The sequence below is a fragment of the Pezoporus occidentalis genome, unplaced genomic scaffold (assembly GCF_034315485.1).
Source record: "Pezoporus occidentalis ecotype Australia unplaced genomic scaffold, CSIRO_AGI_Poc_V1 ctg213, whole genome shotgun sequence".
NCBI classification, from domain to species: domain Eukaryota; kingdom Metazoa; phylum Chordata; class Aves; order Psittaciformes; family Psittacidae; genus Pezoporus; species Pezoporus occidentalis.
The window spans coordinates 2,576,689-2,591,053 of record NW_026913997.1 but is presented as its reverse complement, the minus strand read 5'-3'; the positions used below and the strand labels follow the sequence as shown (position 1 = coordinate 2,591,053).

The window sequence follows — 14,365 nt, the reverse complement described above, 5'->3', positions numbered from 1 at the left end:
ATGCAGCTGCAAGATTGTTTTGGCTCTGTGCTAACTCCTTCCCATACCTTTTTTAATAGTCTGTCTCCTGCCTTTCCCCATCCAGTCATAAAACCTTTCCTAACATTTGCTCTACTTTTAAGAGCTAGTAAGGGCATGGCAGTTGATAACAGAGCCAACACCCTTCCATGAAAATGCACTTTTCAGCAGTGAAATATGCTACCTTTTTGCAAATTTCAAGAGTTGATTCTGAGGTATTGAATTTTGTTTTGGTTTGTCTCTTTCTCAGGTAGCTATCCCTCATATCACAAGGCTGGCTAATATGTGCAGTTTGTGTATTTCTGTGGCTATTTAGAAATAGGTCTGAGACTTTTGGAATGGAGTAACAGTGTAGCTTGTGTGAGTTTTGACCTATTTAAATGCTATGAAAAGACCTGAGATCCACTCTTGGAAGACGAGGCTACTTCAGATTCTTGGTCCTGCCATCTTAAAGTCAGGACTGAGTTTGGCTCTCTAGAGATTAGACGTGTAGTCATGGGTGCTCAGTTTGACCTGGTTGTCACAATTATTTCATAACAAAAGTAGCTGTTGATGTTGTAATTCATGTATGGGTTATGGTAGAATGAGATTTGTTGTTTTACAGATATATTTGTTTCTCGTCCAATTTTCCAGGTCTTGACTAACAATAATTAAATAATTTGAGAATATTACAGTAAACGTCTTCCTTCTTACATAGCTTCAAACCCAGAAAGACTAATACAGCTTTTAAATCCAAGATAAAGCCTTCATTCAGGGAAATGGCAAAGCCATCAAAATAAGGGTAAGCAAAGGTAGCTAACTACACTCTGCCTTTAACTGCAACCTCCTAGCTTGGAACCTCTAACAAAAGGCCTCCCAACCCATCCTTCCTCCCATGATTATCGTCTTCTGGAATTTGACCTTTAAATGAAAATTTGGATATTTCTTATTTCCTGTAGGGAAACCACAAATATGGAAGAGTGTAAACTGTAGCAGTGCAAATGTTAGTGTCTACAGGGGCTGAGACAATTGGCCGGGATTATGAAAACTGCACTCTCCTCCTGCTTAATTAGTTCCTTCTGAATGGCACATGAGCCAAGGTACAAATTTGTAAGAACCCGAACTGACCTCTGAGGGAAAGGCGAGAGACTGCTTTTGTGTGTCTAATTCCCCTTTTTCTTAGTAAGTCAGTGATGATTTCAGCTGCAGTTAGTAAGATCCATTTCCCTCTACAGCCAAGTGGTAAATTGTTCCTGTTTCTTGTCTAATGTTCTTTCTGTCCTCGCCCTGACAGACCATTCTTGTTAAGGGAGATCGCTTTCTGCCACTTTTGTTGGTGCCATTGTGTTACAGTTTGGTTTGGGAGCCCGTGCGAGACCCGCGATTAAGACCTGCAAAAGATCTGGGAGACTTTCTTTGTCTAGGTTTTTCCTAAGTCATGCCCGGGACCCGCAGGCAGGTCCTGTTCCTCTCAAGGTGCCTTCCGGCTCTAGCCAGTGGCAGGGTAGGAAAAAGGGAGGGGTCAGACCTGGACTCCCCCGGTAAGAGTTAAATAAACCCTGAATAGGCAGAAATTACATTTCTAAATAATTGGTCTGGTTTTCAAACAAAAACTGCTGGGTGTCTTGCTGTTAGAAGCAAGCTCATGTCCTTAGGGACTGACTGAATACCAGGAAATTCAGCTTATGGTTTGTATTTTTTTCGAAAGAGCTTGTACCTGTTGTCTTGACAGCATGGAGTGGGAAAACAGCAAGAGGTTACCAAATAATGTGTATTCCAAATACCCGGCCAGTGTCTGGAGAGTGCCAGGGTGCAGCCACCAGCATGTAAAGGCAGACATCGGTAGGATGCTTTGGGTTCCTGAGATATTTTTATGAATGAAAGGTGCTTAGAACAGGAATGCATGCTGAAATAGGCAGTGCTAATGGAGAGTCTCCACAATCTCCTTATCTTCTCCAGTAAATCTGCCCCTGAAGATGAATGTTTAATAACATACCTATATGGTTGTACTTGTTAAAAGTGGTTGAACTAATGACCCATAATCCAATAGATCCATTTGTAGTGACTAGCACTAAGGTTCAATCCTGTGCTGCTGATTTGGCAAGATGTGTGCTTAATTTGCTGCTTTTCACTGTTGCAGCTCTTGCTCACCGCTTGAACCAAATGATTTCTCTGGCACTGAATGTAGCCCACCTTTCAGCTGCAAAACAGCAAATTGTCGGTGTGTGCATAGACATTAACAAAAATCTCACATGTTCTCAGAAATCAGCAAATGTGTGTGAGAGACAGAAATTTGAGTTGTTGCTTCACTATGATTTGGTCAGATAACTAATGTGTGTGGTAGTAGCTGCATACACAAACTGCTGGTGCCAGTACCCGTGAACTGAAGTGAAGGCTGAAATTTGCTTTGGTCAGTAATGCTCGGGCGCTCAAATAGTTTTTTCCTGCAAACATTAAAGTAAGGTGGAAAAGTGGCCAAAGTAAATTTGTATCACACTTCAAGCAAATACCTGTGGAATTCTTTCTGTTTGGCAAATGAAGCACTCCTAATCACTTCAGTGGGAATCTGTCTGGTTTAAGGAATGCAGTATCCTGACCTAAGACCCCTGCTAACACTTATGTAATGAAACCCACTGAAGCATGTGGGACTACTTATGCACATGAGTAATTTTATGGACAACTTCATGCAATATGCAGGTCCAGGATAGCGGTTACAACCGCAGTCACTAATTTTTGATGGCAAAGTAGCAGACTTCTGCATTAGGCTGGAGTGACAGTGACCCCAGCCATGTTTCCCTGCTGCTGCATTGGGGATGGTCTCCTCTTTGTTGTTATCTAACTTTTGTAGAGGACAGTTGCTTTCATAAATCCTGAAAACTCTTTCAGTGGCTATTTGTGCACCAGAGTTTTGTTAGATTGAAGCAACTGCCTGGCCTACATTCCAGGGACTTCCTGTAATAAAAAATAAATGCATAAATAAATAAGTCCCCCACCCTTCTGCTGTAACTCAGTTATTTGCTTTGTTATAAAGTTCTGCAGTTCAGTGTAATGATAATTGAAGCGGGTGAACTGTGTGGGGAGTAATTTAGTAAATCAAGAGACTGAGTGAGGCCCCAGGGAAGGACACAGCAAAACAGTGAGAGCAAGAAAGATCCCCTTCACAGCCTGAGAATTCTGTCCTATGCTTAGCATGATAATACCAGAAGGTTTGCAGCAAAACTGGGGTGTTTCATGTGCTTGATTTCAAAAGCTTCATTATATTTCTTTCTTTTTTTTTTTTTTTTTAAATTGCAAGTGTGTAAAACAAGCCCAAGGCAAGGAAGGGAAGTAGCTTAAATAGAGACTATTGTCACTGTCCCCTTTTTTATCCTCCACTGTAAATTAGGCAGGTTTCTATCTTCTAACCCTTGTGTAAGATCATGCACAAGTTCCAGTGTAAGCATTCCTGTTTAAACCCTTACCTTAACCTCTGTTTTCCTGCCCAGTATCCTTCATTTTTCCCTCTGTTTAGTCTGGCTAGATGGTGATCCACAAGTCTTATTAGAAAAAACCCTGCTTCCCCAGGTGAGACTCAGTGGCCATTGTATACCATGTCTTCAGGACTGCCCATTATTGCAAGTTGACTGAGAATTTCATTTTCTCCTTAATGTGACAAGGTAAGGCTTGATCAGGATATCTGCACAAACCACAAAGGGTTGTATGTGGAGGGAATGACCAGAGCATTCTAGAAAAAGGACAGGTCCAAGTTTCTGCCAGGGAAAATTTGTAGGAAGAAGCAGTTTCTCTTACTAGACTGACTGACATGACTGGGTGGAGGGAGGACAGATAAGGTTTGGGGCCTGCAAGCCCTTCTCCAGGTCTGCTAATTACCTACCCACTTAATGCAATTTATGCTTATGTTTTCCCATTAAAAGTTACATGTATTACTTCATACTGAATTTTGTAAGAAGATATGACTTGCACCTTATTACTAAACTCTTTAGTCAAAGAGGTTTCATGTGAATATCTGCGAGAATGTGCTCTGGTTTCCAAAGGCAGTTCAAAGTTTCCTGCAATGAAATTGAGAGCATCTTGATAGGGGTTGATATAGTTTTGTCTATGTCCCTGCCTATAGAGTAAGCTTTAACAGCACTATTGTTTAAAACAAAACCCCAAAACTCCAAATGGAACAATCAAGCAAGCTAGACTAACAGACCCAGAAACAGAACATCTGTTTTCTCTCTCCTAGATAGGCGACAGCATAAGTAGTGCCAGTTCCCAGGTACACAAATCTAATCATATGGAAATAATACCCAAGCACAGGATAGGGTCCAAATAGATCTTACGCTGCTTTAGTGAAGCAGAGGCCGTTATATGGTAGTAGGCTTAAGTATGAGGCTGGGCAGGGTACAGCTATCTTCACATTGATGAAACAAAAACAGCGTATCAGAAGCCTGGAGGGTCTGCACCTTCCCTCCTATGTATGCAGGCGATGTGGGCATAGGGTGAATCTTCTGTGTTTCTCTTTGGGGAGACTCAGCTGGGAGATTTGGTTATCAGCTGAGGGGAAGCAGCTGCCTGAGTGTACTTACGTAGTGTCCATAGTTAAAAGACTGTCTGCAACAGGAGCAGGGTCACAGTCACAAACTCATGTAGAAATAACTTAGAACTCTAGATGACCAATTTTGACAGTTCACAGACCAGAGTTTGCCCTTACCCCTTTTGTCTGACACCTCCTCACTTCTCAGATTCTTGCATGACCTCATTTGGTGCATCTTGTGTGATAATCTTCAAGTGCTGCTGTGAAACTTGGGAATAACTAGTGAACTTTGTGTGTGGTTTTACCTGTTTACCACTGAACAGCTCACCATAGCTGAAAAGACTTTCAAAAAGGAGGCAGTGTAGGTTTCTAGTTCCAAATAGGATGATGTAGGTTGTTTCTTTATAATATAGAATAAAAATAACATCAATTATAGTTTGTGTATTTTCAAGTACCTATATCTTTTCTGCAATCTGCTAACATGAATAAGAAATGCAAAATGATCATATAAGAAGTCTGTTCTAATTATAAGCACATTTTTATCCATATAAAGGACTGTTCCAGTCACCTTGAAATTTCCCTCCAGAGAATGACTGCTAAAAATTTCATGTGCTTTTGCTCTGAAATACTAGAAGACCCTGTAGCTGATCGTCCTGTAACAATAAATATAAAGACCTTGCCTTATATGTAGTACAATGAAGAAATTATTTATATTCTTGTAGACCAGTAACATTTACATTTTTTGCAATAAGAGGGCAACTTGGTATCTGTGACCTGATGACTCTACCTTGTTTTTAAGAAAATCTTCATAAATCCCTTGTGAATCTCTTGGTTAGAATGGAAAAAAAATTTGCACTGCTCTTCAGTAGAGTCTGTTTCTAGATACTAAAAAATAAAATCACGAAGGCTTTCTTATTCCAGCTTGAAGAAAATCTTTATTCAGACTGTGTCTAACCATCAAGCCAGTTGTTTTAAACTGTTGACTCTAGCTTAGTCTGTGATTCCTTGGCAAAAACATTAGAATTTCTCTCCCCCATTTGGAATACTGACATAAATGTTAATAGTCAACATCACTGTTTTTGATGTAGTTTGACATGAAAGTCAGATTCCCTTCTGCCTTCACATGTATAAACTATAAGCACATCATTTCAAACATTAAATCATTGTCTTGGGGATGGGTGTCATCCTAAAAAGGTAACAGATGTAGCATCTGAAGGCAGGAAGAACTATCTGTCCACTCTGCTTAATTTCTAGGGTGTGGCATTGAGGACTGTTCAGTGTCGGGACCATCTCAAGAGAGGCTTTTATTTTTTAAGGAGCTTTTCAGTAATGGAAATGTTCTTGCTTTTGCAGGTATCTTCGAATCCTGAGTGGCTTCTTGCTGCCAAATAGAGTGTGGCAAGCCCTTTCCCCACCCCAAAGACTCACTTTCCATGCAGTACTGAGCAGCTAACCATGGTGCGATGTGGCTGAGATCTGTGGACAAACAGACAGGAAGGTGAACTGTGATGACTGGCACATCTCACCTCTGGGGACTGAGGAAAGTATAATGATACATGGACAGTGAGAGAACTCTCCTCTGAAATGTAGGTAGGAGAGAGATCAAGTAAGAGCAGGCACTTGTTTGCAGGGAAAATCTGCTTAGATGAAGCAAGAGCTCTGAAAAACAAATGTGTCACAGATGTGTAGTGTCATCCTGTGGTGTTTGGGTGCTAGACTCTAATATGGCCATCAGGGTAGTCTGAAGGGAATATATGCAAATTTATTGCTAACACATGGCTGTTGAGAGGACTAGCTCCCCAGAAACAGCCATAACAGCTAAACTATTTCACTTCCGTAAAGAGATGTTAGCTGGAGTAAATGCTGCTCAAGGAAAGTGCATTTCAAAGAGGAGCTGGTGCAGAGGTAACTGGCTTCAACAGGTCTTCCATGGGCTAGAGAACTCTTTGCCTTCCTGCACCAGTGGAGTTTTACCATTGAATTCACTGAGGCCAGCATTTTGCCCTAGGAGTTAAGATTAGTGAAATAAATGTACTGGTGGACAATCTTACAGCAGAGCTTGGAGGTTTTTTCATGGTCTTTGGTTGCAGTGCCTATGTTAACTTGGAATGAAAGATATGTGTTGAGTTAGTGATAACTGCTAGAAGGAAAATAATTTTCAGTCTTCTTGCTCTCCACAAATAATCACCATCACTTAGATTTAAAGAATAAATAGTATGATGAAAAAATAAGAATTTAAATGTTGCCTAATCTATTTTTAGCTGTTCCTGAGCTTGTAATGTTTAACTTCTCTGCTCCTTGTGAAAATACTTGTGGTTTTTTTATAACTGTGCTTAAAAGGATTGCAGGAGTAAGACAATTTGAACAACATGTGAAATTGGCAACCTGGAAACAAGCATTTGTGGAAAGAAAAAGTGTAATTAATGTTAATTTTTTTATTGTAGAGTTCAAGTGCAGATGCACTGGAGACTGTCTTATCCTCATATATTCTTAGTTTTCATTAATTACTGGGTTTAAGATATGGTTTGATTGACAAATTGTATAATAAGCATTAGTTTTCTCTCTCAGAACAAAGACTGCTTTCTAGAAGAATCTGATAATGAAGGAGAAAATGTGTGAGCTATACACAGCTCTTAAAGTATTCCAGTCAGTTATTTTGTAGTGTCACATCTTTACATCATTAAATATTCACCTTAAAGTTCTGGATTTTAATTTATTATGGGAATGCAGTTTTCCATCTTTGTTATTTATTGGTATACCTCGGGTAGTTTTGGGGAAAGATCTGAAATGTAACTTCTAACATTTAAAAACATAAGTTAGCAAATAACAAACATACCAAAATTATTTCCTTATTTAGGTTTTGAGTTCTTGAAAGCTTGATATGCCTACAGGGGTTTTTGGCTGCTACAGAACTTAAAGGAATAATGTTTATAACTGATAACTGGAAATTGTTTAGTGGCTTGTAATTTGTTCAATGCCTAAAACTGATTCTCTGACAGTAAAGATGGAGAAAAATTTAGAATAGATTCTTACAAAGCTGAAATGTGTTCATGCTTTGGCATAGATCCCTGATGGTTTTTGATGGATAAGGACCTGTTCCTGCGAAAAGTCCCTCAAATTTAGTTGTTAAAAGCCTTTGAGAAATTTATGTTTCCATATTGCAGTGATGTCTGTAGAGGACAGTTGGAGAAAATCCATGAATACTGCTGACCTGTCTCTTTGTCTTAATGTTTTCCTCAGGATTGCTTCTCCTCCTCTTCACCTGGCCCACGGTCACTACGTATGTGCGCATAAGACTTGCAAATGCGCAAGTTACAGTTTAATGTAATTATTAAAGATGTCTTTAACAGGCGATCAGAGGAGATGTGTTGCTTTTTATTTATGCTTTTCAGACCATCAAGGGTCTAACCCTCTGCAGTCCAGAGTAGGTTTTCTACTTGGGATTACATCCCAGTAGCTTAATAATGTACACCCTATTATAGTTAATTGCTATGGTTTAAAAATATTTAAATGCTTGTAGGAAATCTTGATTTCTGTGACCAAAGATCTGTTTCTTTTTTGATAGTCTCAATCAACATCCTGCAGCACTAATGCTGTCTGCAAAATAACATTAACCCTTAGTAATTTTAACAAAGGCCAGGCATCTTCAGTTTCAGTCATGGTTCAAAATGGTTTAAATGCTAGCAGAGCTATTACTTGGCAAATAACTATCCCTGAAGCTTTATTTTTAGAAGAAGTAGCTAATGCAGTTTACATTCACATGTTTTTAAAGCATCGTGCATGTGATATTTCTTTCCAAAGGGGATACCTTTAACACTGTGCTAAAATTGTTTTCCCTGTTTGCTTAAGAGAATTGTTTGAAATTTCACATAGTCTCTTCCTAAAATGAATGGTTTTCACAGGTGTTCTACTAAATAAGTATTGCTGGGAGGTTTCTTGGGGTTTTCTTGCTGTTTCTAGGCTACCTTAATAAAGCTTGGTCTTTTTGGTAATGCAGTTTTAACTTGGAACATAACATTTCACAACAAAATGCATATATTTTGATCTGAACTACAGTTCTTTCCCCTAAGTACAATTGCAGTGTATGTTCTCATCCGGTGCAACCTAGAGGGAGGCTGACTGTGTGCTAATAAGTTTGTGTGAGGCTACCAGTGTGTTTCCCAGTCATGTGCTTGACTTTATCTATGTAACAGGAATAAGCTGAGATGCTTTCTCATGTTTAGGGTGAAGAGGGCATCTCTGCTTTTACTCTGAACCCATTTCCTTTAAAGGAATCTAAAGGCTTTAAAAGATGCTTCATTGTATCAGGAAAAGTGCCCTGTGTTTAACTGAGTTCCTGGTTTGTAGCTTGTAGAAGGCTCTGGTATCAAATACTGGAGATGTACAGTTGTTCTTTGCTTCTGAAACCCATTGGAAGAGGCTCTAGGAGAGCAATTCTTCATGAGGATATCCTTTTTCTGGAGATGAAGGTTAAGTTTTCTTCAGCAGACCACAAGGAAGGCAATATTCATTCACTTAGCCCCACTTCTTCCCTGTATGTGGAGTCAGGCATCTAAAGCAAGATTGAGAGGCAAAAACCTCAAGTTGGTGCGGCAAGGGCAGAAGCATTTCCCTTCTATTATGGAATATTAAAAGCTAAACAAAGTTGATCCTTCACATACGTATATACCCAGGCAATATAGAAGAATGTACAAAAATTATGTGTGAGTTGTGGAAACATTGACTTTCACCGACTGTAGAATTTTGAGTCGGTGCAAAATTAGTAAATGGTCTTGTAAGAAACTTAGTTAACATAGGCTGGCTGCCAGCTTTGCACATTGCCCAAGAAAGTAACAAAGAACAGCTTGTTACACTATGCTGTTTCCCCCACCCCCACTGAGTTTTTGCCCTCTACCATTTGGAGAGGGGGATATGAACTCTGTAGAGGAGTATGGGTGTAACTGGAGGCATGATTTGACCTTTGCTACTGCAAGTGAGACAAGACAAATGAACATGACAGTTGATGTTCAGGTACCAGATCAAGTACCACATCAAGTCTGAAAAACGTATGGTTAGAGAAAACATACAAACATACCATTTGCTGGTAGCTGGTTGTGTTGTGACTTGCCCTGGCTTGGGCTGTTACAACTCAGAGCAAACCTTTTTACCAATAAAAGGAGGCAGCACAGAGAATGTGTCAGTGCAGTAACAGGATAGCACAAAATATCAGGAAAGCAAAGAAGTGGGAGAATATTTTTTAACTTTTTCTTTTTCTTTTCTTTTTCTTTTTTTTTTTAATTATCATCTTTATCCATTGATGAGGCGTTGATTGATACCCTCTAGGGCAGGGTTGCCTCACCTCTGCCTGCTTGCCTGCAGCTTTGCAGGATAGAGCTGCAGTGCAGCAGCAGTTTGAACATGCCCTGGGTTTTGCAAAGGGCATTCAGAGACTGAGGAGTGATTGAAGTGCTGAGGAGTTTCTGGCTTGTGCTGTCTCTGTGCTCTAGGGAAGGTCCAGAATGCTTACAGGCATGTGAACTGCAGTTTACATGGGCTGTTCTAGCTAAAGTGGAGCTTGGTCAGCTGATCTGGTGCACATGTCTAATGATGCAGCCACACACTTCTGCAGTAATCTCCCTCTCAAAGCTTCCCCAAACCAAACTGCATTGACTACATTATGCATCAGTAACCACTGGCTGTATTGTATGTCATTGAATCAGAACATGCATCCTTCCCACTTCTTACAGCAAAAAAGTTCTTGCAGATACAAATTCTATTTGTTTTGTTGTTTGCATTTGTTACTCTTGGACATTGTTTTGTGTATGTGATGACCCTTACCACAAACAAGACCTACTCCTTTCCCATAAAGCAACTCTTTTTTGGAGACAGCATAACTTGCCTGGCAGAAGATTGTTTGCACTGCTAGCTGAGGCGCATAGCAGAAATACCTGAGCAGGTTACGAACTAGCTACCTCTTCCTTTTTTGAGTCTTTCTGCAAGGGAAAGGAACACATTGCAGTTGGCAAATTACAAGGCAGCTTTGACGCACATTAGCATACAACATCCCCAAGCCCTCCATGGCTGTGATGTGATCTTTCCTGTTGTCTGGGACAAGTGAGCTTGCTGTGCAGACATTAGCAGAAGTGTCTGAATGAACAGAAGGGACTCTGTCTTGGTGAGAAAAATGTTGTCTGGGTCCTGTTCTTCAGTTTTTCAAGACTCTCTGAAATTTGAGAACTACCTATGTAGAATCAAAAGTAATCTTCGGGTTGTCTGTGTTCACGTTCATCTGGATTGAAACTGAATGGAACAGGAACGTCCAAATTCTAGACAGATTCTGATATACTTCATCAGAAGTGATGATGCAGCTGCCTAGTGAAGTGCTGTTATAACACTCTTGAAAACATAATACAAACATTGTAAGTGATCTGTATCATCAAAGGAGAAACTTTTTAGGGGGAGGATTCTCACCTGCTTAGAGACACTTAAAATAATGGTTTACATTGTCATCTGGTAAATCAGATAATGATGAGGCTGAAAAGGGCTGGGTGATCTGTAGCATGAAAGTAAATCGAGTTTGATAGGTGATTTCAAATGTAGTGGTTGTTTTCTGTTACTGTTGGCATTTGGTCTTTTTAGCAAAGACAACCAAAATGCATCTCTGCATCATAATTTGTGTGCTCAGTTCCAAAGCTCATGTACCAGGGTATTTCCATCCATGCATAGGTGTGCAACTCCTGAAAATATACGAATGAAAAGTGGTCCGCAAAATAGGATCCTTTATTTGTTTTTTCCATGCTTTTCTGCCACTTCTCTAAACTTTCTGAGTGGAGTATATTTCTTTTCTCTCTCTCTGGTATGTGTAGCTTCTGGGGTGGATACTAACTGACCATTGCTTTTGCAGGTGAGCCTAGCCTGGAATCCAAAGCTGCCAATTGACAAGAGCATGTATTTTACAGGGGAACACCTGCCCTGTTGCACTGAATGTGGTGGCTTTGCTGCCAGTAATTTTCTTATGGAAAATCTTTGGAGTTTAGTTTTACTACTGAGCTTTTTTTTTTTCTGTTGCTTTTCCTCAGTGAGTTATTAACTTTCTTGCCAAGATTTGCCAAGCCCCGCACACTGAGCGTTAAAAGCGCAGTCAACTCTGTGCCAGAGTTTTACGTGGTTTGCAGTGAATGTGGCACCTTTCACCAGCCCTGCTTTCACCCATTATGTGGATGAAAGCCTTGCTGGCTTCCAGGCTTCCTGCTTCTCACGCAATACTTATGCTTCCATGCCAGAAGTGCCAGGTACTTTACCTGGCACATGATGGCCTGTAGCTATCGGCCTGTTCATGGGCTCACTCTGTGCAAAATGCAGTGTGATCTGTCCATCAGGCAGGTCTGGTGCATTTGCGTTTGCATAGGGAGGGCTCCAGCACTGAGCTGAAGCTGGGGGCTGTGACATCCTTCCCTTGTAAAGAGGGAAAAACCCAAACCCATGCCTGTATTGTCTTACTACTTCTGTGCTGAAGGGAATATTGGAATATATAAAGATGTGTATATATAAGGTATATGAAGGAGGTCTATTCCTCTTGATTTTCCTGCTTTTTCATTAGCATCTGACACATGTGAACTTAGAGAAAGAAATCCCCAACCCCCTTTCTCTCTCTCTGCACACAAATAAATAAAAAAGGCTCCTAGAATTCCCAGGACTCCTACTAAAAATATCACATTAGTCTCCATGGCTTAAACAAAAGCAGTAATTATAGATTCCTTTCATAGAACAAACACACAGCAGTGATATACCTTCTTGCTCTTCCAGGAGGGCACTGTGTGCAGTCCCTACAGGGTTAGTCTTGGAAGTGCTGCCTGGAAGGACATTGCTGCTGCTGCGAGCTTTAGCACTGGCCCTGTTTTCCTGACACACCAGACCTTTACATCTGTAGGTGACAGGAGACCTAATGCTGGGCTGTTGTTTTGAGTACATAGCTCACCATCTTCAGCAGAAGAGGCATAACAGGGAAAACAATGAAATGCTGCATAAAATAGGTATACAACTAAACAGGAAAAACAAAAGCCAATAATGCAAAGAAAGCCTTTAGAAACAAATACATATGCAAGGTAAGATGTGATTTCCACACTGGTAATATTTATTCTTAGCCATCTAATTAATCTTATTTTTGCAGGCATATTCAGGTGTTGTTTTTTTTACAATTACCACTCTGAAAAGATGAGCAATTGTAATAATTTAAAACAAATTAAATTAGTGTTTTTTAAACAGAAGTATAAATCATAGGATTCTGCTGCAAAATTGAAGTAATGGATATGCTACTGGATTTATAGGGGCATGTAGAAAGGCATTTTTATAGTATCCTTTTGAGAAATGGTAATAGACACCATGTTTTTCCTTTGGTCTTAGAAATAACTGTTCTGTCTTACATTCCACTGGGTAACTGTGTGCACTGTTGAAGACTGAATTTTTGATGTTGATCACGAGATTATAGAAAAGAATTTCTGCCTTACTGTCCTTCATACTTGGGAAGTATTACGTGCACCTTCTGTTCTTATATGTGTATTCTGAGTCAACGCTTTGTTTCCAGAAACAATTTATTTGCTATAGAAAATGTTTAAGGGCTTCATCCCTTAATTTGAAAACCTTTTTCCTAGAAATTCTGTGTGCATTTCAGTCACATAAATAGCTGCACAGCAGCACAAATACGCTTGAGATAGCCTTGAATGACTTAACTTGAATGCTGTAAATAGTTTTGCTTGTAATTTATCTTTCCTTAAAGCTATAAATTTTGTGTGGTTGTGATGCTGAGGGATGCTATGCCATTCAATAGAGCACATACGAAGCATTAGGAGAGAGAGCGCTTGCTCTTCTGGCTGAGTTCCTGCTCAGTTTGCATATTTTTGCTATTGAAACTTTTTTCAGTTAAAAAAGCAGAAAGATTTTTGTAGAGTACAGTGTTAAAAGCATGTGCATTGTCTTCCACATCTCATCACAAATGCACACAGTTCAACAAATATTTGAGAGCATTACAATTACATATACATTTCTTGACTCTTTTAAAAAGATGGCATTAACTAATGCTGCAGCAGAGATAGTATTCAAACTTTGCTGTCATCTGAATGGTGCAAAATCGTAGGTGTAAAACACAGTTCAGGTATATTTCAATCAGAAGTTATTTTGGGCTATGTGGTGTGCTTGCAATCAGCTGCTATTTGCTGAGGGGTGAGATTAACTGAGTAGATAGGAATTTGTTAGTTCTATAACTGAAATGAAGTTGTAACATTAAGCAAAGGCAGTCTTTTTTGATGTAGTCTGAGTGGCCTTTCTTGTAGAAGCCCTTCATGCTAGCATTCACCCTTCTTGCTTCTACCTTCCTCACCTCCAGAGCCTGTTGGGGATTGGGTGAAGCTACATTGATGTATGTCTGTGTAGCCTCCAATGGCCATCTGGTGCTGCTTATCTGTACTTTCTGGCCCAGAAATGAGATCATACAGGGAAGGAGCCAGCAAGTTCTCATGGCTGCTGGTCTCTGGCTTGGATGTGTAACAAAGAGCTCCTGGAGTAAGGAAGGTAAATGAAATCGAGATACTGGTCAGTGTTTTTGTGACTCATTCTCTTAATCAGATTCTTAGAAAAAATAATTTCCAAGAGTTCCTGTTGTTCTTTGGTATTTATTTTGCGGAGACTGGACTTGGCAAAATCAGAATGCACAGTAACTCTTGAGTGGCATCTTTACATTTTTGTAACGGGAACCTGACAAATACAACTTAATTCCTGACCCTTGTGCAATGCTGAGCTGGCAACTGCCAACTTGGATAGCCTACCAGGATAGATCCAAATTAAGAGCACATGCTAATGTTTGCTTTAGCATTT

The 14,365-nt window shown here is 39.9% G+C and overlaps 1 protein-coding gene across 1 annotated transcript in view; it reads left to right on the top strand.

Annotated features, from left to right (window-relative positions):
* Positions 1-14,365, top strand: part of ALS2 (alsin Rho guanine nucleotide exchange factor ALS2) — a 236,389-nt gene that overhangs the window by 23,632 nt on the left and 198,392 nt on the right. Inside the window, exon 2 of the mRNA XM_062619774.1 lies at positions 5,870-6,014. The gene's annotated coding sequence lies outside the window, so the exon portion shown is untranslated. The remainder of the gene's footprint in view (positions 1-5,869; positions 6,015-14,365) is intronic.